The sequence below is a fragment of the Tamandua tetradactyla genome, chromosome 6 (genome assembly GCF_023851605.1).
Source record: "Tamandua tetradactyla isolate mTamTet1 chromosome 6, mTamTet1.pri, whole genome shotgun sequence".
NCBI lineage: Eukaryota > Metazoa > Chordata > Mammalia > Pilosa > Myrmecophagidae > Tamandua > Tamandua tetradactyla.
Genome location: NC_135332.1, coordinates 14,949,266 through 14,972,542, shown reverse-complemented (window position 1 = coordinate 14,972,542; position 23,277 = coordinate 14,949,266). Strand labels below are relative to the sequence as shown.

General features: G+C 47.9%; 1 long non-coding RNA gene and 1 pseudogene across 3 annotated transcripts; both read left to right on the top strand.

Annotated features, from left to right (window-relative positions):
* The first annotated feature begins 570 nt into the window (after positions 1–570).
* On the top strand, positions 571–7,576 carry LOC143685821 (protein CD300H-like; annotated as a pseudogene). The gene is made up of 4 exons (XR_013176761.1): positions 571–846; positions 3,435–3,789; positions 5,667–5,760; positions 7,216–7,576. The product of XR_013176761.1 is annotated as a protein CD300H-like (transcript).
* An 11,191-nt stretch (positions 7,577–18,767) lies between these two features.
* Positions 18,768–22,768, top strand: LOC143685820 (uncharacterized). Of its 2 annotated transcripts, XR_013176759.1 has the most exons (3): positions 18,774–18,880; positions 19,431–19,603; positions 20,037–22,768. It is a non-coding gene; the product is annotated as an uncharacterized LOC143685820 (long non-coding RNA). The 2 variants fall into 2 exon arrangements; XR_013176760.1 differs by lacking the exon at positions 19,431–19,603 and having other exon boundaries at positions 18,768–18,880.
* Positions 22,769–23,277: the final 509 nt, after the last annotated feature.

The following is a 23,277-nucleotide window of genomic DNA, read 5'->3' as shown; positions in this document are numbered from 1 at the left end:
CTGACTGGGTAAAGATGAAGCTCAAGGTCAAGGTCAGCTGTTGCCAGGTCTGCTGGTTAGGAGCATGTGACCATGTCAGGAGACCATCCCAGGCCTCACCATCTGTATCACTAAGGTCCAGAGAGGGAAACAGCCTCCTGAGTGTGCATCCCATGTGGTCTCTCAAGGCCCCATGCTTAGAAGGGCCCAGCACTTGGTTTAATGCTATGTTGCCACCATCTTGAACTTGCTAATTGTTTTGGAGCAGAGCCTTTTCATTTGTGTAGGGCCCTACAAATTGCATGGCTGGTCTTGTCCAGAGAAGGCAGAACCATGCCTGCAGCCCACAGGATTGCTCGTGCTGACCCTAAGAAATGGGTCCTTCCAAAAAGGGAGGAGCTGCTCTGATAATCGAGACTGAAACCAGTGAGAGGAGGCACTGCTGTCCTGGCATGGCACTTGTGCTGCAATTTGGCAAGGATGGGCCTGCCAGCTGGGGGAGTGTGATGGGAGGGGCCTCGCCTTCTCTGCAGAACAGAAATGGGAACTGCTCATTTAAATGGGGTTTATTAGGATGAACTCATACGAGTTTTCAACACCGTTTCCAATCGAACCCCTGAGGCTTGGCAACCTCAGCTTCCTCCATTCTCTGATCAGCTCTGAGAACAGAAGCGAGAAGAGGCAGATGAGGAAGCAGGCGGCATCAAGGATAGCAGAAGTGGGGGCTGGGAGAGCTGACCCTGCAGGAGGCTGGCGCTCAGGTCTGGCCTGTAGCCTAGCCTGCCTCAGGTGATGCCTGGGCTGCAGAAATGACCCAGGGGGATGGTGTCCCATGGCTGCCTTTGACTCTTCTTTTGTGTGTCCCAGGTGAGTGGGGTGGGCCTTGGAGGCAGGAAGGCTGCCGCAGCACGTCAGAGTAAGAGAGGTGTGTAGTCACAGGGTGGGGGCTCTGTGGAAGAAATGAAAATTCCAGGAGGGAGGGAAAGAGGGCTGCATACAGAAACCCTAGAAGCCAGGCATGTTTCTTCATCAGGCTATGATGGGGATTAAATGGTAAAATGCTTTCCACAGAGTGAGCGTGTAAGACACCTTAAATAAATATGGCAACTTTAATAATTATTACCGACATTATTAAAATCAGAAATACATTCTTGATACATCGTAGAGAATGGGAAAAGGGAGCCAAGAATGAGTTCTTACGGTTTACACTCCACGGTTTACAGTCCTTATCTAATTTAATCCTTATTGCAATCCTCATTAAAAGTAGAGACTGGACCCTGAGAGGTTAAAACTGAATTTTTACAGAAAAATTTACTGTAAATCAACCGTTCATAAAAGGCACAGCCAAGATCCAAGCCTAAGTGCTTTTATTTTCAAGGTCGTTGCTCTTTTCACAATTTGGCATCAGGTACTACCAGGGCTGCCTGTAAATAGCCATTTATGTATCTGAGCCCACCAAGGGGACCCTGTGTGTCCCGCAGATGCGGGCAGGCCCCAGGAGCTCTGCGTGACCGGCCCGGAAGGTGGTCCGTCTGGACCGAGCGTGGTAATGAATGGGGAAGGAGGTCAGGCTTCTTCGCAGGTCTGGTTGGTAGGGGCTTGCGCTGGAGACAGATGGGGGTTGAAGTGTGTTTGTTCGGCTCAGGCAAGGATCTGGCTGAGTATTGGAGCAAGGAAGTCTTTGGGGTGCATATCATGTGTTCCTCACAAGGGTTTCCGTCTAGACCAGGGGAGGAGCTCCGGATGGTCAAGAGAGGAGCTTCAGGACGCAGGAGTGCAGACTGCCCTGCCGGCCGGCTCTGAGTCCCCATCAGAAACAGAGAGAACAGCGCCCCCTAAGCCTGGGTCTGGAACAGCAGCAGCCATGAGGACAAGAGTCCAGCAGCCCCACCCCCCATCCCCAACACACACATGGCCAGACTCCCACCTCTAGCCTATGGCAGAGTGTCCTCTAGGGCTTGCTTCTCAGTCTCCACGCTGTTGACTTTGGACTTGGATCATTCTTTGTGGTTGGGGCTGCACTGGGCATTGCAGGGTGTGCAGCAGCCCCCATGGACTCTGCCCACCGGAAGCCAATAGCACCTCCCTCCCCTGTCTGTGACAACCATAAATGCCTCTAGACCTTGGCAAATGCCCCCTAGGGGCAAAGTTTCCCCCAAGTGAGAACCTCTGCTTTAGAGGGTATTGGTGAGAGAAACAGACAGCATTCTGATGTGGAATGGATCCTTGAGCTTGCTTTCTGGGAAATAAAGTGAGAAAATACCATTTAAAGTTAGGAAGCAAGAGATAAGTTTTTTCTTTTATCTTTAGAATAAAATGAACAAATGCCTCCTAATCTGTGGATGACAATATACTGCCAGGGTGGATGGATGGATAGGTAGACAGATAAACAGATAGACAAATAGACAGACAGACAATACACAAAGGTTTTTTTCAGGGTTTTTGGTATTTTGCCCAAACCACTTGTCAATAGTCCTTTCACCCTGGTTATTTCCCTCCTTGTTGAGGGCGACATATCAGAGAGCAGCCACTCCTTGGAGTGAGTGAGAATACCCCGGGCCATTTATGGCCTGCACCGCCCCACCAGGCAGGAAGCAAGGAAACTAAGGTTCTAATCATTTGGGGCTGGAGGCTCAGAGTGAATGGGAGGGATGAGGAGGGGTCTGGAAGGGAGAGGGCAGTGTTCAGGTGGCAGAATACCTGGAGAGAAGGTCCGGGTCACAGCAAGACTGGGGGGTGGTTGCCGAGGATCGGAGGAAAGAAGGAACCTCTGGTGGGTCCCCAGTATGAGCAGGCAGTCCCTAAAGATGTTACGTGACAGCACATGCTGCTGCAGGATTTTGTCCCAGGAAGGAAACCTAGGTGTGAGTATTCTTGAATCATGGCCAAGGAGAGCCCTTTCCTCAATGGCCTCTTTATAGCCCCATGTCCTGTACCTATTCCTTCTGTGACCCAGTCCAATGAGCAGGAGGCTTTATCTGTGTAACTTTATCTGTGTAAATTTGGGAAGGTGGCCTAGCAAGGTGTCATCCTTGCTCTCAATACTGAGCTTTGTATTTCTTTTATTCTATCCTATCCTTCCATCCGTCAATCCATCAGTCCATTTATTCACTGTACTCAGTGGCCCCATTTAATTATCAGTGATTGACGGGGACATTATATATCCCCATCCATGCCTGTCTGAGGCCGTCAGAGCCTTCCCCTCACCCTAGTATTCTGAGTCAGATGAGCACACATGGGCTGGACATGGCCTCTTGAGTTTAAGGATTCCACATCAGGTTCGGTGATTCCCCAATTCCCAAAGTCTAGAAACGCGCCACATCTCCATGGTTCTTGCCTCCTGCCACCTCCAGCCTCATCGCAACTTCTGGGTTTCCAGAAGACCTGACACCCGAGGCCCCACTGCTCCAGGTTTTTCAGGGTGAAGATGGGGAAAACTGACTTGTGTTTTTCAGGCTGCTGGTCTCTGAGGGGTCCCAGCACCGTGACAGGCTCTGTGGGAGAAACTTTAACCATACAGTGTCGATAGGAGGAGAAATACAAAACATATAGCAAATACTGGTGCAGACAACCATGCATTCCACATTGGCACCAGAGAGTAAGGACTGGAGGACCAGAGGAGAAGAGGCGGAGTGGCCGAGTGTCCATCACAGACCATCCTGGGGACCTCACCTTCACCGTGGCCTTGGAAAACCTCACGGCAGGTGATGCAGGAAAATACAGGTGTGGGGTTTCAACAATACTGAAGGAAAGTGGACTCTGGTTTCCTGCCTGAACCCTTTTTCCAGGTTACAGTGTCTGTTTCCCCAGGTAAGACCATCCTTGTCTCTGCCAACAGGATTGAAGGAATCTGAGCTGATCCCAGCAGAGCATCCAAGGAAAGGCTCAGGAGAGAGGACTTGGGCCTGGGGTTGTGCAGCAGACATTTGGGATGGAGTGTTTGTGTGTGTGTATGGCGGTGGTGGTGAATGTGTGAGTACATGTATGCGTACACAAGTGAGAATGTGTAAGTGAGTGTGAGGGTTGTATGTGTGAATAGGTGTGAACAGGAAGGTGTGTGTGAGTGCTTGTGAGATATGTAAATATATGTGAGTATGTGTGAAAGTATGGGGGGAGGGGGTGAGCGACCGTACATGTATGTGAGAGTACACGTGTGAGAGTGTGTGAGCGTGCAAAGATGTGCGTGTGAGTGTGACTGGGTGTGACATCCAAGGATCCAGCGGCTGCCCCTGGTCCTGATGAAGTCTCCAGGCCTGGAGCGGTCTGGGGCTGGTGGGGGAGGGGAGGGCGATCCAGGCCAAAGGAATCCCCTCCTCCTCGTGCTAGCAGCTGGGGCCCAGGGCATCACGGGGGGCCATGGGAGGGCCCTGACGGCCTGGGCTCCACCCTCGGTGTCCAGCAGGTGCCCCCTGCTCCGGAAGTCCGTGTCCTGGACCCACACTTCTGCTGGCCTCTCACCTTGTGCTGGGCTCTGGTGAAACCCAGTTTCTGGTTATTTTCTGGAGGCCCCTCCCCTGAGCTGTGGGCCAAAGGGGGCTCCCCGGTGGGCGTGGGGAAGGCAGAGGAGGGAGGCCCCAGCCCACGTGTGCGGTCTTCTGGTCAACTTCCTCGGTCCACAGCCTCCACCTGCTGCCCCCCTCTTCTCTGGCCATCCTTACCAGGCAGGAGGGACCCTGATCAGGCCTTGGGGCTCTCGCAGGCAAGGACAGAAGCCAGGTGGAGAGCGGCGGCCCTCTAACGTATTTTTCTATCCAAATTCCATTTCTTGTTCTTTTTATAAGCCACTTGAAATTGAGTTTTTTTTTCTTGTTTCATCCCTTATCCATCTAAGGATATTCATTTCCTTTTTCATCTGCTTCCTGCATTATCTATCTCAGTTTCCTCTGAGGTTCCTTTTTCTGGTGAAGTTGGCTTCAGCTCCCATGCTGCAGGCTCTCTTCAAATGGTCTTTGTGTGCGTCTACGAGTGTGGCCCCAGGAAACCGGCTGTAACTCTGGGGGAAGGGAGGTCCTGTGGGTGGTGGTGGGTGCACCTCCCCCGAGGACCTGGCCATTTTCTTCAGGACCCTGCGGTGTCTGTCTCTGTCCATCGTTCCTCCTGACCTCGGGCGGATTCTCCAGGGCCCTGCCTGAGGGGCTGTAAGTGCGGCTGTCAGTGTCCGAGAGCTGGGTGGGCTAAGGGCGCCTGGGGTCCCACTCTCCAGGGAGCAGATAACACCTGGCTGCCCTGTTTAGGGCCTGATGGCCTTCTCTAGCCATCAGCTGGGCAAGGCGTCTCCACTTTCACGTAGCTCTGAGCCAACCTCTATGGAAAGGAAACCATTCCCAGTCTCGTCCAAAGGTGGATAAGGGGAAGGGAACCAACGCTGGAGGTGGGGAGCGGGGAGAATCTGAGGAACTAGCTGGTGTGTTGACCTTCCCTGTTTTCGGTGAGGTGGGGACACTGAAATCCTTGATGGGAAAAGGGGGTGATTCCCAGGTTCTGGGTATGAAGTCCATTTGGGGGCAGCATAGTTTAGGATGGATGTGGTGGGAATGCTCCATTCTAGTCAGGCCTGGGTCTGGCCAGGGGAAGACGTAGGCCCCAGGAATTCTACCAGCCCCTGCCCTGAGTGCCCTCTTCTGTGGTTATACAGTGCCAGGTCCACAGCTGCAGACAGACTGCCAGGCCTCTTTTCTTATCCTCAGCACCCACTGCAGCCTCCAGCACTGAGAAGTCCACTGGGATCCCTGACTCCCCCCTGTCCCAAGCAGTAAGCACCAGGCCCAGCCAATAGCAAAGGTAAGGTGCACCCCAGTCTCTTCCACCACCTGCGTGGGTCCTTCCCTAAGGCAGGGCTTCCTAGACACAGGTTTCCTTGGCTATTTACTCAACGCTGATCCAGGTGCTGAGATTCAATAGTGAACAAAGAGAAAGCTACATTCGAATGGAAAGATTGTCTAAATGCTAGATAGATGGATAGAATCAATAACAGATAGAAATTAGATTGATAACAGATACAGGTAGGTTAGAGATAGATAATAGATTAGACATCTAACGGTGTCAGCTAATGGTAATTACTATGAAGAAAAATAAAGCCGGGTGACAGGATGTGAGGGGAGACAGTAGGGCATGATGAGGGCTATAGAGAAAATACAAAATGTTCAAAAGAGAACAAATAAAGGGACAGTCTTAGTTTGAGGTTCCTCAAAAGCAGATCCCGAGACAAGGATTCGGGTGCAACTAGTTTACAGAGAGGTGAACCCAAGAAGCATAGCAAGAGGGCAGGGACATGAGGTAGGAAAGGGGTAGAAAGCCAATTACATGTACGTTGATAAATGTTATCACTGTGGAAACTGGAGCATGACCCCTGTGGGCATCTTCTGAGAATTGTCCCCTGGAAAGCAAAGAAGCTGGGGTATTGGTCCCTACATGCACGGACCATATAGGAAGATGGTGGAATTTCATACAGAGCGGAGATTGGAAGGAAGTGGTAGAGCCAGCCAAGCAGGAATCTGGAGTAAGAGTGTTCCAAGCAGAAAGTCACTTTGGAGGCGTGAATTCTGTGGCGCTTCTGACCTGCTCTGCACACAAGCCAAGCACACTCTTGTAGCTAGAGATAACCATCAGCAAAGAGATGCAGGATCTTGAGATGGGAAACCATTGGTGTGTTCAGACTGCCGTAGGCTGCAAGGATCTCAAGTGGTCAAAGGGGATACAGGGCAGAGGACCACCAGGGTTTGCTACAGTGCCCTGATGTAATCCTGGAGAGGATCAAGGAAGGCATCAGCCAGACTAGGCATCTAGTCTGCAAGCCAGACAGAGAATTGGGGAGGTAGAGGGATAGCACAGAGGCCCAGAGTGGGGAGGGGATACAGCATTTGTGAGGAGCTGGCCTGCGGCCTGTGTACCAGGAGCCCAGGGAGAGGGAGGAATTTTTATGAGCTGAACTTGAAGAGCTCTCCCTGTGGGTTGAGGTTGTTGATCCAGGTTTTGGAAAAGCCCTGCCTGGGTTCCTATGTCTTCTTCTCTATCCCTTGCCACCATCCTCCCACATCTGGATAGTCTAACATTCAAGGTCGATTCCTGAGCTGAAAGACAGGAGTTTGTGGCCCTCAGCATGGAGCTGCTTGGTCCTGGTACCAACTGGGTTTGACCCTGAGGTTGGGTTTTGGGGCCACTGGGCCTGATCCCAAAGAAAGCTGGGGAGTGGTGGGGAAAAGCAGCTCACTACCTAATACCACGTCTGTCTTACAGGTCCCAGTTCAGCAGTTTCTACTTCCTACTCCTCCTATTCCCGAAGGTGCCCCTGCTCCTGGGTATTCTCCGTGTCCTTCTCTGGGTGAAGAGACCTCAGAGACCCTCTCGTGGGGAAATGGAGTCAGCACAACCAAGAGCATGTCAACCCCCTACGCCCATGGATACCCTGTCCAAAGACAGCCCCTCAGACCACATGAGGAGAGCCTTCTGACCCGCAGCCTGATGTGTCTTTTCATTTTATTCCAGATACTTAAAAAAAATTTTTAAAAAAGCATTTTTTCCTCTTGAAATATATCACATACACAAAATGTATGTGTAATGTATATGTACAGTGTAAGTACTAAAAATAAACATCTGTGTACTCACTACTCAGCCTAAGAAATGAATTATTAAGAATTATGAATCCCCTGTGTGCCTCCTGCTCTTTTATCTCCCCTTCTCCTACACCCAGAGTTAATCAATATGTCAATCATGGCCCCCATTTCTTTGCTTGTCTTTGTGGTTAAGAAACAAGTACATAGCTGTTTTTGAATCTTGCACAAAGGAAATCATGTTGTTTCAAGCTGGTCTTCTGTGAACCAGATCAAGTTTTCTCGCTCTTCTATCAGCTGATTGTAGGGGACTCCCCACAGGGTCTTGTGTGTGAGCACAATTCATCAAGTGACTGTGTGATGGGAGCTTCCTATTGTGAACTGGGTATTGCCATATACACCAAATAATAAGGATAGTCAGGCATTTGGTGTTTATTTAGACACAGCAGTGTTTAAAGGGCTTCTTTGGAAATGGGGAGGAGTTCTGTTGCCGGTGGCATTTCCTTGCCCCGGAATCCTAGGGGTCCACACTACGACTCTCCCATTGGGATTGGCAGAGACTGTACATGCCATCTTTGTCTTCCAAAAAGACGTCTAGCACCTGGGAATCAGCTCCTGCAGTCCAAACAACAGGACCAAGTTTACCTCAGCCTGGATCTGCAGCTTTTTAAGTCACCCAATACATGGGGCACCACAGTATTTCCAACTGTGGAATGTGCTAGTTCAAAAATCCAAAAGGGCTCACCAAGCACTGTGCTTTTTTCATAGAGGTTTGAGACGCAAGACAAAATAACTTGTTCCAGACTGCGGACGCCTAAAAATTTAATCTATGAGATAGTCCCCTGAAATTTTGTGAGGGTTATCTCCCTCCTTCTGGAGCAGGGAATCTAGAAAACTTACTTCTTCCTGCCATCGATGAAGTGACTCAGTATGCTGTTCTGTGGAGTACCTAATCAAAGTCCCTTTGGACTATACTGCAGCAGAGAACAGAAGAGTTAATATAATCCTGTGTCAGACCATGAATGTGTACTGCTATTCTTCCCAAGCAAGTGTAAACTGCTGTTGATCTTACTTCTTATTGGAATTGTAAACAGTGCATTTGTCCCATTGATAGCAGCACATCAAGTATGAGAGGCTGTTCTGGTAAAGATAGTGCATCAAGAGAAACAGTTGAGATTGGGACTATTGATTGGTTAGTATGAGTTGGTCTGCTGCTGTATGCCAGAACCCACCTGGATTTTTCAGGGACAAAATTAAATTAAATAAGGATATGATAGGAGCTCATCACTGCTGTATTTTTATGTCTTGGAGGGTGGCATTAACCTCTGCCATTGCCCTCAGAATGTGGTATTGCTTATAATTTACCATCTTGGTGGCAGAATGGTGACACAGCTTCTGGGCTTTTCTACTATTCTGGCTTTTACTGCATAGGTCATTGGACCAATATTAGTGTTCTGCCAGCTCTTAAAACTATCCATCCTGATTATGTAATCATGAATCCAGGATATGGCCACAGGGTAAGTCCACAAACTCACTGGACACATGGTGAGACAGATTTGGACCAAGGCACCTGCCTTAGTTTGCAAGTTGCCAGTATACAATGTACCAGAACTGGAATGGATTTTAAAGGGGGGAATTCAATAAGTTACAAGTTTATTGTTGTAAACCTGTAAAAATGCCCAAACTGAGGTATCCAGGGAAAGATACTTTAACTCAAGGAAGGTTGATGGGTCAGAAACTCCTGTCAGTGGGGTAGTCATGTGACTGGCATCTGCTGGTCCCTTGTTCCTGGGTTCCATTGCTTTCATCCTCTGTTCCTGTGGGGATGCCTCACTTTGTTTCTGCAGGGCTGGCTGCATCTCTTGGCTTCCCTTGGCTCTCTCCAGGTTCTGGCTTGCTTAACATCTCATGGAGACATCTGCTGGGCTTCAAGCATTTCCAGACATCCATGTCTCTGTTCTCCAGGTAAATTGACATCTATGTCAGCTCTCTCTCTGTTGGCACTGAAGTTTCTTCAAAATGTTTCCGCTTTTAGGGAGAAAATTCAACTTCCCCAAGTGGAGAATTCTTGATATTCTCACAAGTAGAGGGGACAACCAAAGCAATAGGCTAAGCCCCCAATCTTGGGGTTTGTTCATATGAAACTTAATCTTGAGAAAGGATGGGCTAAGCCTACTTAAAATTAGGCCTAAGAGTCACCCCCAAGAGACCCTCTTTTGTTGCTCAGATGTGGCCTCTCTCTCTCAGCCAACACAACAAGCAACTTCACCACCCTACCCCTCTCTACATGGTACATGACTCCCAGGGGTGTGGACCTTCCTGACAACATGGGACAGAAATCCTAGAATGAGCTGAGACTCAGCATCAAGGGATTAAGAAAATCTTCTTGACCAAAAGGGGGAATAGCAAAATGAGACAAAATAAAGTGTCAACGGTGGAGAGATTCCAGAGTTGAGAGGTTATCTTGGAGGTTATTATATAGATATCACCTTTTTAGTTAAGGTGTAATGGAGGAGGGAAGTACCGAAAAATGAAGAGCTGTGTTCCAATAGCCATATTTCTTGAAGATGATTGTATAATGATATAGCTTTTGCAATGTGACTGTATGATTGTGAAAACCTTGCATCTGATTTCCTTTTAGCTATGATACGAACATATGAGTCAAAAATGTGGATGAGAAATAAATAAATAATGGGGGAACAAATGTTAAAATAAATTTAGTATATTGAAATGCTAGTGATCAATGAAAGAAAGAGGTAAGGGGTATGGTATGTATGATTTTTTTTCTGTTCTCTTTTTATTTCTTTTTCTGAATTGATGTAAATATTCTAAGAAATGATCATGATGATGATATACAACTATGTGTTGATATTGTGAGTTATTGATTATTTATCAAGAATGGAATGATCATATGGTAAGAATGTTTGTGTTTGTATGTTAAGTTTAATAAATTAAAATAATAATAATAATAATAATAATAATAATAATAATAAAATGTTTCCCCTTTCAAAGGACTCAGTAAACTAATCAAGACCACCTTGAATGGGTGGAGTCACGTTACCGTGTAATCAAAAGGCCACACCCAAAATTGTGCATGTCACGTCTCCATGGGGATAAGTTAATAACAATTTCCATCTTACAGTATTGAATTAGGATTAAAAGAAATGGCTGCCCCCACAAGATTGATCAGGATTAAAACATGGATTTTTCTGGGATGCATAATACTTTCAAACCAACACAACAGCATTTAACAACTGGCCTCCACACATTCCTCACTCTAATAGAGGAGTCCATGATGGCATTTTGTATCCTCTTAGCATCAATGACAGCTCAGGCTAAGTATCCACCAGTGCTAAAGAAAAGTATTTCCCTTTCTTCACTTTATGGTTTTTCTGATAAATGAGCCTGTGACACTTTAGGAAAGGATTGGGGAAGTCATTACTGTATATATTTGTTGTGGCATTGCAAAGTACTTCATCAAACAGATGATGACTACTCTTCAATCAATGAGCTCTGAATCTGAGAACTGTCACAGGTCTGAAAACTAAACAAAGATCATGATTTTTCCATTGTAGTAACTAAAATAATCCTTTCGCTTACCCATTCTTGATCTTTTTTAATTATATAAGTTAGTAATGTCCTTGTTTTTGGCCCATCTCACTTGCCCCTGGGAGCACGATATCTGGTAGCTCTTCTCACAGATCCCAGCAAGTCAAGGCCTTCTGGTTGCATTCTCTCCTTGATGATGCCCTTATTTTGCCTGATGATTGATGCAACCTGGCTTCTGCTACTCTGAAGTCCTATCATCCTCTAGAGAATCCAATTCCATGTCAAGTAGTTCCCTCCTATCTTCCTGCCCAATAAAGGACAGCCAATACTGAGTTCCTCTACAATCGAGGAGCTCTCTTCACTAGTGCATTCTTTATTATTTTAGTGAAGGGAGCGTCCTAAGCTACTTCCCAAGAAACAATCAGGCAGTAGGTCTCATTTATGCATCTGTTAATGTCATATAATTTTTCTTTTTTATCTGTTGATATAGCAAGTAACATTCAGAAATTTTCTAGTGCCAAATCACATTTCCATTATGGAATAACTCAATTGGTTAAGATATATTATTTTATACATTTATGCATTTATGTTACCAAGATTTTAGTTAGGATTTTTACATTTATATTCATAAGTTTTCTTTATTCCTCCCTCCTTCCTTGGGTTTTCTGTCAGTGTTATAGTAGCCCCATAATATGAATTTACTACAATTCTCTATTGTGTTATGAAATGAATTTCTTTAAAATTGGGACTGTCCATTCCATGAAAGTTTGTTGTGACTCATGTACAAGCACACAGATTTGTAGCTTCTTTCTGGGAAGAATTTCACCTATTAATTATATTTCTTTTATGGTTATAGGATCAACCATGCTTTCAATTCTTCTTGAGTTGATTTTGATCATTTACATTTCACTAAGAAATTATTTCATATATTTTTAAATGTCATATATGTAGTCATAATAATTCATTGGAGTTGTTGCATTTTCAGTTATGTCTCACTTATTAACAATATTCTTAACAATCTGGCTTTTTAATTACTTTGCCATTTATTACCCCACAATGTGGAAGAATTTGTACTTGTAGTGGCCTTGTTAATGTCAGTCAGTATATTTTCCGTGAGTATAGACATAATCAGGTTAGTAAGTGCTGTCATGAATGGGGAAGACTTTATTCTTAGCTTCAAGAAGTTCATATTCTAGTTGGAGTATACTTGTACCAGGGCATAGAATAAACAGTAGTATTTAAAGTACTTACTGATTATCTTTATAGAGGAATAAAATGCTGAAAGAATTTTTAAAGAGCAGATAGATAAAGAATAACCTAGGGGAAGTCCTCATAGAAAAGATGGCACTTGTAAGACCTTTGAATAAGAAAGTAGCATTTGAATAAGTAGAGCTCTGAACTAGTTCTTTTAGAAGCCATAACTTAATTTGGTCAACTAACACATTCATGCTATTATTTTAGTACTTGAAAATAATATTGAGAAAAAATTTATTTTTCCTGGGTATTAACCCATAAATTATTGAAGAGCTGATTATATTTCAAACATGGCCTCTTCTGACCTTTGAAAGTGGTGTTGGATGGGACAGAGAAATTTTAGGCATATTTTAGGCCAATTTTAGGCATGGTTTTCTTGACCTTATCATCCTTTAATTCAGAAGACAAGTCTCATTTTTAAAGGAAAACTATTACAAAGGGTTCATTCTTTCACCTTGTAACCTACAAATTGTTTAACATATTATATAGGAGGGGTTTAGGAAGTATTACAATAATTTTAAAGGATTTTTATACTTTTGTGAGATAGATTTATATGGGTGAAATGTTATTCATATTTAGAGATTGCATAAAAATTCCTAGAGAGTTGACAATGTTTGCACTGTCCGTGTTATATCTGATACTGATCTGTATGATGTTAGGCGATGGTTTGATGTTGCAAGTCATGGTTTTGGTCATTCTTCGAAAAAGGTTACAGATCATGGAAACATCCAAATTTACTTGTCACACTGCTTTGTTCTAACGCTTCTCTAAGAGTTTATGTGCCAGGGATGAGCCTGGCCCTGGCACTATGGGATCGACAAGGCCTTCCTAACAAAAGGGGGAAAGAAGTGTAATAAATAAAGTGTTAGTGGCTGAGAGAGTTCAAATAGAGTCGAGAGGCTACTCTGGAGGCTACTCTTACGTAAGCTTCAGCTGGATCGTGCTATTTATTGTGGTTTGCCAAACCCCAACCAAAATCACTCCTGCCAACCCTAAAGAAGAGCTAGGGCTTTATCTGAGATCCTACAAAGGTTGCATGCACTAGGGTAATTTTCCAGAAACCTATAACCTCCAGATGGGTTCCTGGACCAGATAAGCCTCTCCAGAACATCGACTAGTTCCATCCCCCATCCCATATTATGACAGCCCTTTCCAACATGAAAAGTTATAATGGGCATAGGCCAAATACCCCTAAAATTTGGGAGAAGGATCAAAGGATAAGGTGGATTATAACAGAGAAGATAGGATTTAACAAAAGAGTATGATTGCTGAAACATTATATTGATATTCCTTTTAGTCTCCAATTTCTTAGAGCAGCTAGAAGGAAAAACCTAAAATTGTGGAACTATGACCCATACCAAACTGTGAAATCTGTTCTATAACTAATTGCTGCGATGTGCTTTGAAATTTATTGCTTTTTTGTATATATGCTATTTTTCACAGTTAAAAAATCTTTAAAAAAAGCATATATATGGTCAGTTATACGTCAAAACTTCATCTGTAACAAAAAGATTTTTTTTTTTTTTTAAAGAGAGAGGGAGGAAAGGAAGGAAAGACAGAGAAGGAAGGAAGGGAGGAAGAAAGGGAAACATTTTTAAACATTTTCTTGTTTTATTATATTTTGTTAGTTTGTTTGTTTTTTACATGGGCTGGGGCCGGGAATCGAACCGGGGTCCTCCGGCACGGCAGGCAAGCACTCTTGCCCGCTGAGCCACCGCGGCCCGCCCACAAAAAGATATTTTAAAAGAGAAGTGAGACAAATACACAAATTATGCTTTACCTGTTAATGAATGTATAAAGCTGAAATGGCACAAAACCTCTGCTCTGGTTTGTGGTTGATGACCCCAAAATAAGACAACTGTAAAATGTTTTGTTTCTGAAAGTAGTTTCATTTAAAAATGCTTATAAGAAAGTTAGGGCTTAAATTGTAAGTACTTACAGCAGTCACATTTACTCTTGACCTTTAACTGTTATTTCTAAATTCTGAGATGCCTTACTCTTTGTATAACTTGGTAGTTCCCCAGAACTTTAAATATCTTTTAACACCTAAGATTCAGAGTTAAAGTCCCCCAGCTCTGAAAAGCCAGCATTATTCCATATAGCTACATGTGAATGATGCTGATCTAGTTAAGACTAAAGTAAATCAGAATGTAGGGTAAAAGATAATATTGTCTGAAACTTACTTGTATAGCTCATTTGAACAATTGGAACACAGAGAGCACAGAATAAGAAAGAGGTCCTTTCATCCTGTATAGATTATTGTAATGCCTGGATACATCCTAGAGTACATTAAGCAGATAATGAAAAAGTAGTGGCAAAGTCCCCTGTAGGATGGGAGAAAAATATGAAACTATTAAATCTTACCATTAGGGAATCCCCTGATACTGTGTCAAACTTTAGGGACGCCCAAATCAATAGGCCATGCTTTTGATCAGGAGGCTTACTCTTGTGAAGCTTATGTAGGTAGCAGAGAAGCTTAGACTACTTATAGGCATGCCTAAGAGTTATTTCTGGAGGACCTCTGTTATTGCTCAGATGTGGCCTTGCTCTCTCTAAGCCCAACTCTGCAAGTGAAATTATTGCCCACCCCCCTACGTGGGACATGACATCCAGGGGTGAAAGTCTCCCTGGCAACGTGGGAGATGACTCCCAGGGATGAATCCAGACCTGGCACTGTGGGATCAACAATTCCATCCCGACCGAAACGGGGAAAAGAAGTGTAAATAACAAAATCTCAGTGGCAGAGAGAGTTCAAATAGAGTTGAGAGGCTTCTCTGGAGGTTGCTCTTACACAAGCTTCAGGTAGACCTTGCTACCTATATAACCTGCCAACCCCCAACCAGGACCATTCCAGCCAATCCTAAAGAACACCTGGGGTAATAGATAAGATTCCACAAGGGTTCCATGCGCTAGAGTAACTTTCCAGAAACTTACAACCTCCAGATGGATCCCTGATCCAGATAAGTCCTGAAACTTAGCCCAGCCTCTCCAGAATATCAGATAGTTCCATCTCCCTACCCCATATTAGTGACAGACCCTTTCAATATCAAAAATTTAGAATCACCGTAGCCCAAACAACTCTAAAGAGAGGGATCAAAAGATCAAAGGTGATGGTGGAGTTATACAGTGAAGATAGGATTTAACAAATGAATATGAATGCAGAATCATTAAATTGATATCTGTTTTAGTCTCCAGTATTTAGAGTAAAGTAAAAACCTAAAATTGTGAAACTGTAACCCATGTCAAACTCTGAAATTTGTTCTACAACTAATTGTGGTGCTGTGCTTTGAAATTCATAGCTTTTATGTATATATTTTATTTTTCACCAAAAAAAAAGAAGGAAAAAAGTTGATTGTGATGATAAAAAAATATTTAAGCCCTCTAGCCTCCTATATTCTGGAGCTGCTAGAAGGAAAAATATGAGAGGATCATATGGTAGCCCATGACAAACCCTGGGATCTGTCCTGTCACTACTTGTTGAAGAGTGCTTTGAAAACTATTGCTTTTTTATTTTTTTGCTTTGTATGTATTTTATACTATACAATAAAAAAGTTAAAATAAAAAAAAGATAATACTGTCTGTATTCTAAAACTTTAAATTCTGTGTGAGACCAAAAAGAGCCAGAGTATTTTAAGCAAAAAAAAAAAAAATTTTTTTAAGTATGTACACAGTCCCTTAGAGGTCTAGAGAAAAATATGAAACTATTGAACTTCCCCACCTGGGGAATTCCTGCTATTCTCTTAAGCAATAGGAGCTCCCAATTTTATAAGCCAAGCCCTCGATCTCGAGGCTTGCCCTTATGAAAACTATTTCTGTAATAGCAAAACTAAGCCAACCAATAATTCATGTCTAAGGGTCACCCCCAGAGAACTTCTTTTGTTGCTCAGATGTGGTCTCCCTCTCTCTAAACCAAACTCTGCAAATAAACTCATGAGACAGGAATTCCAGAGGTGTAAGTCTCCCTGGCAACATGGGACATGACCCCCAAGGATCATGGCATCGTGGGATTGGTTAACCAAAAAGGGGAAAGAAATAAAGTTTCAGTGGCAGATAGATTTCAAATCGAGTCAAGAGGTTGTTCTGGAAGGACTCTTGTGCAGATTTCAGCCAGATATTGCATACTGCCACCATGTGGCAAGCAACCAACAGTGTTTCTGGAAACCCTAAAAGATACCCTGGGCTCTATAAAAGTTTTACTAATTAAGTTTGTTTTTCAGAGACTTAAAGCCTCCAGATAGTTCCTATGCCAAATAAGCCCTGAAATCCGGAAGTACCACTCTCTCCAGGAACAACAACCTGTTTTGTCCCTCTGTCCTAAATGGTGATGCCTCTTTTTCAGCATGCGGAAGTTAGAACAGTCATCATCCAGATATCCCTCAAGATTGAGAGAATCATCAAATGAGAGAGAGGAGTTGTAACCCGGAAGTTGGGATTTAAGGGATGATTATGGATGCTGAATTATTATGTAGATATTCCTTTTTGCTTTGTGGTATATTGGAGTAGACAGAAGGAAATCCCTGAAATCCCTGAGCTATAATCCAGCTGCCCTGACCTCTGAGGAGTGTATAGTCTTTAGCTTGTGCCCTTGTGATTGTTAAAACCCTGTGACTGACCCTCACTGGTACCCATTTTATCTGGTTTTTCGACTTTGGAGTCTTGAGCTCACTAAAGACAGCCCCTAAGGTTTATTAATAAAGGGCATTGGGTTGGCCCAGAACTAACCCACGCCGAGTCCAAAAGTTGTCTTGATAACCAAAGCTGGAGCTACCAAATGAGCCTGCCTGGCACATGCAGTAGCTTAGATGTTAACCTATAAGTCACCTATACCTCATTATAGCACTAAAGATCTCACTTGTCATCATATTAAGGTCACAATTTTCTTACAAACGTTCTGTGACTAAGCAGGTAACCAATTAATCAATTAGGTCACCTCTACATCATCTGGAGCCATTGTGCTCATTATCCTAAAATCTGCTCATGTTTTGATACTATAAAACGATCAGAATTACTGCAGTTTGGGGAGACAGATTTTTTTTTTAGATCTGCTTTTAGGAGATCTTTTCCCTGCTTTGCACCTAGCAATAAACCCTTTCTGTCTTTGAAACCCTGGCATCTCAGGAATTGGTCATTCGAGCGTGTCAGGCAGAGAATCGCCTGCCTTTGTCCAGTATCATTAGCAAAGTCAGGAGGCAGGTGTCCACGGGCAGGTGACCCTCAGCTCCGGGATCCATCCATCTGCCTTCCTCCCCAGCCCAAGTGGGAAACGTCCCACCAGGATTAGACAGCTCGGTCTTCTGTGGGCAGGTGAGACCTGGGAGGGTCATTGGTGCATTCGTCCATCCCACAGGCAGTTTGTTAGATGCACTGGGCAGACCCTGGCAGAGGTGCTGGCACTTGGCAGTGAGCGAGACCAGAGGCCGCCCCCACCCACCTGGGCGCCCTGTCCAGAGGCAGCAGACAGGAAACCTGCGAGCAGGGGTCTGATGAAAGCCAGGAGGGAAGGGTGACTGGGTCAAGAGGGCCCACTGGAAAGGGAGCAGCACCTCCTGGGTGGATGGTGGCAGTGTGCCCGCGAGCTCGTGCCCGTGACCAGGCAGAGGAGCAGGACAAAGGTACAGTGGTGGACAGGAGAGGGCACACGGGCGAATAGGGAAGGAGGACTCTTGGCCACCGCACCGAGCTGTGTTGGCAGAGTCGAGGTCAGGACGTGGGGTTCCAGCCTGTGCATAAGCAGGAGCCTCTGAGGCATCGTAGGAGAGCCGCCCCCGGGGTGGGGTTGGGAAGGATCCTGCTGTCCGTTCTGGGAAGGACGAGGGGGGCCCGGGCAGGGGCAGAAGAGGGTCCAGCCCAGAGAAGCCAGGCCGGGGGTGCAGACTAGAACGGAGGGGCTGGGGCCTCCCTGGGGTTGGACGGGCTCTGTAATTTTAGTCTCGGGCCATCAGCCTAGTGACCCTAGCTCGGGACTGCAGCCCTGTGAGGGTGGAGGGAGGAGGGAAAAGGCGGGACGTGGCTGCAGAGGCACCAGGTCCCCAACATTTTGCTCCCCAATCCTCATCACCGTGTCCCAATCTGGAGGGGAGGTAGAGGAGACCTGGGCTTGTACGTGTGTGCACAACAGGCTGAGGGGCTGATCCCGCCCGAGAGAGAGGCTAAGTGGCCCCTGCGCCTGTCTCGCCCCCACCCACCTCCAGGAAAGCCTGACGCTAGGGCCCTCCTGCTGGGAGAACAGCCATGCCCAGGACAACCCAGCCTCCCTGCCTCCTGGGAAGGCGCACCCCTATCCCGGCCCCCTGCAGAGCCTGCAGGTGATCCAGGTGCACGCAGGTGCAGCACCAGCAGCAGAGGCCCTGTGGCAGGCGTCCTCCTAGCCAGAAACCCACTTTTTGCTGTGAGCCAGTGCATGTGGGGGATGGGTCAGCCACAGCCTCACGTGGCCCCAACTTCCCATTTCTGCAGCTCCCAACCCTGAGTCCGGCTCCCTCTGCTCTTGATTCTCAGTCCCGATTCTCCGATTCTCGGGGGGCCGGAGTTTGGCAAGAGCATGGCAGGTAAGGATGAAAGCCCAGGAAGGTTGTGACGGCACCAAGAGCTTGGGACAGTAGCAGGATGGGGAAGCTGCAGCCACGGGGATCCCTGACTGGGGTCCGAGCACCAGGAGGGGCCGCGTTGAAGGGTTTGGGGTCACCGTGCTGACCGGTGTGGCCGGAATGAGCTCTGCAGCCTCGGAGGGTGGCCCACGTGGGATGGAAGATCAGAGGGGACACAGCCCCTCTGTGGTCACCGGCAAGGCCAAAGAAGAGTGGACAGTCTTGCCTCCCTCCCTGGATGCTTCATCCAGACTGGGAGGAAGTGACATCCCCGCGGTGGGCAGAGGCTGCCGCCCGGAGACGGAAGCACCCCATGTGTCTCTGCCATGCGGGGAGGCATGAGGCGGTGAGGGGAGCAGGCTGTGAGCCTGGGGGGAGGGGACCCCACATCCAGGGCACCCCGCACCTGCGCACCCACTGGGTCTGAGAAGAGCAAACCGCACTGAGCCCCACGGGTGTGTGCCTGCAGCCTCAAGCTGCTTTTCTCCCCGGGCTCCTCCTACCTGCCCAGCTCAGACCCGGGTCGGGGCTGCACACCGAGCAGAGAGGCCGCAGAGAGCAGAGGCGGGAGGCGTGGAGCGGACCCTCCTGGGGAGGCTTGTGGGGACACCTGTGCTGGAGCAATGGCCCCGTGGGAGGGCGCCGCGGGGCTGCCCGCAGCTCTGCTCCTCCTCCACATCCCAGGTGAGCCGGGTGGGCCCTGAGGGGGACATGCTGCTGACCAGCGAGAAAAAGGGGCGTGAGCGGGAGGGTGTGAGGGCAGGACCTCAAGGGGGAGGGAATGGGGGTGCAGAGGAGCATCAGGGGCCATCACACCTGCCTCGCCGCAGGCCTGTGGGCGGGTGGGTGTCGTGCGCCCAGCGGCTCAGAGGGAGCCTTGGGTGAGGCCGGTGCCTGTGCCATCACCCCTGTAGTTATATCACCAGAAACGGCATCTCGGTGCACAGCACACATTCATGCGCACACACTCCTCTCTCTCTCGGCTTCTTTTGGGTCCCTCCCACCTCTCCACCCCCAGAGGGGCACTGGCACCTGGGTCCGAGGAGAGCCCACCTCCCAGCCGATGTTCCCTCCAGGCTCTGGCCCCCTGATGAGGTGCGGCTGCGGTGTCTTGCAGGCTGCCTGGCTCTCAGGGGCCCCAGCACCGTGGCGGGTGCCGTGGGGGGCTGCCTGAGCCTGCAGTGTCACTACGACGAGGCGCTCAAGGAGGGCAACAAATACTGGTGCAGAAGACCTCAATTTCTATGATGTGACAAGATCGTGGAGACCAAAGGGCTGGAGCTGGAGAGGAGGCGTGGGCGTGTGTCCATCATGGACTATCCTGCCAACCTGAGCTTCCCTGTGACTGTGGGGAACCTCACCATGGAGGACGCGGGCCAGTACTGGTGCGGGGTAGACGCACTGTGGCTCTCAGGGCTGGACCCCATCGTCCTGGTCGAGGTGACCGTGAGCCCAGGTGAGCCCGGCCCACCCCAGCAGGGCTGCCCGACCCGAGGAATGACCTGGACAGAGGGGCTCAGAAAGATGGGGTGGGGGGCCTGTGACTCGGGGTATTGTGTGTACGTGTGTGTGCGTGTGTGTGTGTGTGTGCGTGCACAGACTGGTTTAGCTAGTTGGCAGCATCTGTGTGTGCGACACTAACACCATCACTCATTATGGTCCGTGAGAACCCCCTGGATCTGGGGGTCTGCCCTGCCTCCTTTCCCAATGGGGCCATGTCTACTCCACAGAGGTTCCCTGTGTCCCCCCGCTCTCCCCGGACCTGGGCTTGGTCCTCCCTACGAGAACGGGACCCCAGGACATTTGCTCATCTCTTGCAGCACCCAGGCCTCTCACAGACTCCCGGGGCCCAGGGTCACAGGGAGGAACACAGGGTCCCAGGTTTCTATGGACTCAATGCTCTTCCTTCATTTCCAAAGATTGCTTTTTAAAGACAACCCTGTGCTTGTTTCATAAAGACCAAATGAAAGCTTATCTAAATTTACCAATGTTTTTATATTATTTTCTTCTTCTGACTTTGTCTCTAGTTCCCCTGCATCCCTGTCTTAGTGGTTTGGGTTTCTCTCATTTGGGAGGTTTCCCTCACTGTCCTTTGGGTATAGCATATTCAAGAATAAGGCAATAAAAATGCAGTTGCTAAACTGCATTTGCGACAGGCCTTGTGGCCCTGTGACATCCCCACAGGCTGTTCTCTTGGTCCACCCAGGTCCATCTCTACAGATCTTTCTTCCTGCTAGTGGCTCTCCCAGTGAGGATTCTCTGTAGCTGGCTGACAGTTTGGGGGCTGAGAGTGCCAAGGGGACTTGGGTCCCATCTGTCAGTGTGGGGACCCGTTGATCACTACGCCTGGGTGCCTGGTTCCTAAATCACCTTGGAAAAGTCCCCCAGAGAGTAAACCCCAACCTTTCCATGCGGGTGGATGAGGAGAAGGAAGGTGAGGCAGTGGGGCTGGGATGTGACCTGGGGCGAGGTGCTCCTTCCCCCAACCTCAGACCCTCCTTGTCTGGGGTGACACCCTCATCTGGACAGTCCCACCTGGGATGAAGCACCTTGGATGGGGCCAGGGAAGGGTCCAAGGGCCCTGGCCAGGACTGCTGCAACGATGCAGGATGTGGGTCCCAGGACACCTGTTCAGCTCGCCTGGGGTGACCTCACCTGTGTGATGTCAGAGCTGTGCAGGTGAGGGTGTGTGGGAGACCCAGGGAGGGCACCGGCCTGATGTGTTCCTCACCGTCAGCCCCCAGAGCAGCACCCGACGCTGAGCATTCCCCAGGGACCCCCAGATCCCCCACACCCCTGCCAGCGCCCACCAGGCTCGGCACTACTGGACAGGAGACCCCCACTGCCAGCCAGAACCCACAGTAAGGGGCCGGCACCCCGGGATGCTACTATTGGGTGGGGGCCCCTTCACCCCCAGGTCCCTCTTTTATGCACTGATTCCCATTTAATCATTTAGGTGCTACCAAGTGCCCTGGTGGGCTTTGGAGTAAGGCAGCAAACAACCAGACATGATCCTGCCGGGTGGATTATGAACAAATGATCAAATCAGCAAATAAATTCATATAAACACACTGCTGTAACAAATGCTGCAGAGAAAAGTCCACCCCTTGGGTTTGAGGAGGGCATGTGGGGGGAGAATGATGGCGTTTCCCTTTTTTTGTAGGCTGCGTGGTGGGCGTCTCATTTCATTCTTTTTCCATGTATTCTGTTATTGTAGCACCATTTGTTGAATTTGGGGGATGGGGTGGGGTGGAGAAGCGCATGGGCAGGGAATCAAACCTGGGTCTCCTGCACGGCAGGTGAGAATTCTACCACTGCCCTACCCTTGCACCCCCTGGGGGTTTATACACTATGGTCAGGAGAAGTCTTGCTGAAGAGGACATTGGGGTGGAGCTGCAGGCAACCAGTATCTGGAGGGAACAGTAGGGACAGGGCCTGGCAAGGGAATGTTCTGGATCTCAGCCAAGGCGAGAGAAGGAAGCAGACACTCTGGGGCCTGGTGTCTCCTGTCCCCTCTCCCCTGCTTCCCTCCGAAACCCTGGTCTAAAGCGTCATTCTGTTTTGGTAAATCCTCAGCTGGTCACTCCTCAGCATTCAAGGGGTTGAGCCTGGCGTGGATTGTTGGGGCCCTGAGACCTGGGTTCGGGGACAGGGGAGGAGGAGACCCCAGGCGTCCCCCCGAGGAGGCAGCTCACTGTCTGGCTGTCACTGTGTCATTCCCCCCACCCCAGGTCCCTGCTCAGCAGCGTCCACTTCCTGCTCCTCGTCTTCCTGGAGGTGCCTCTGCTCCTGAGCATGCTCAGTGCCGTCGTGTGGGTGAACCGGCCCCAGAGGTGGAGTGCCCCCCGTTAACGAGTAGCCCCAGTGCCCATCGAGGTCTGGGCCACGACAGAGCCCCTTGGTCCAGATGCATATGGCCATCTAACCAATAAGTCCTGGGCCACTGTCCACCTTTCCATCAGAATACTCTACAATTAACATTCTCCCGTGCAGTGTATCATACACACCAAAGAATGCAGCTGACAAGCTTTTACACTCGCAACAAAGAACATTCTTCAACCCTGTGCGCTCACTTTACAGCTTTAGAAATGCAGCAGCACCTTTACTTGATTTTTGTGCCTAGTAACTCATTTCCTTTCTTCCATATGGGCAGGCGTTGCCTGCATGTATTGAATACTCCCTCCTTTCTGCAGGATCATCTATGTGACTCTGGGCACATACTGATATCTGTAGATATATCTGCACTCTCTATTCTGTTTCATTGGCCTATTTCCTTATCCCTGAACCAATGCAACATTGTTTTTCACTAACTACAGTTTAAAAAAAAAAATGTTTAATATCTGATAGGCCATGTCACC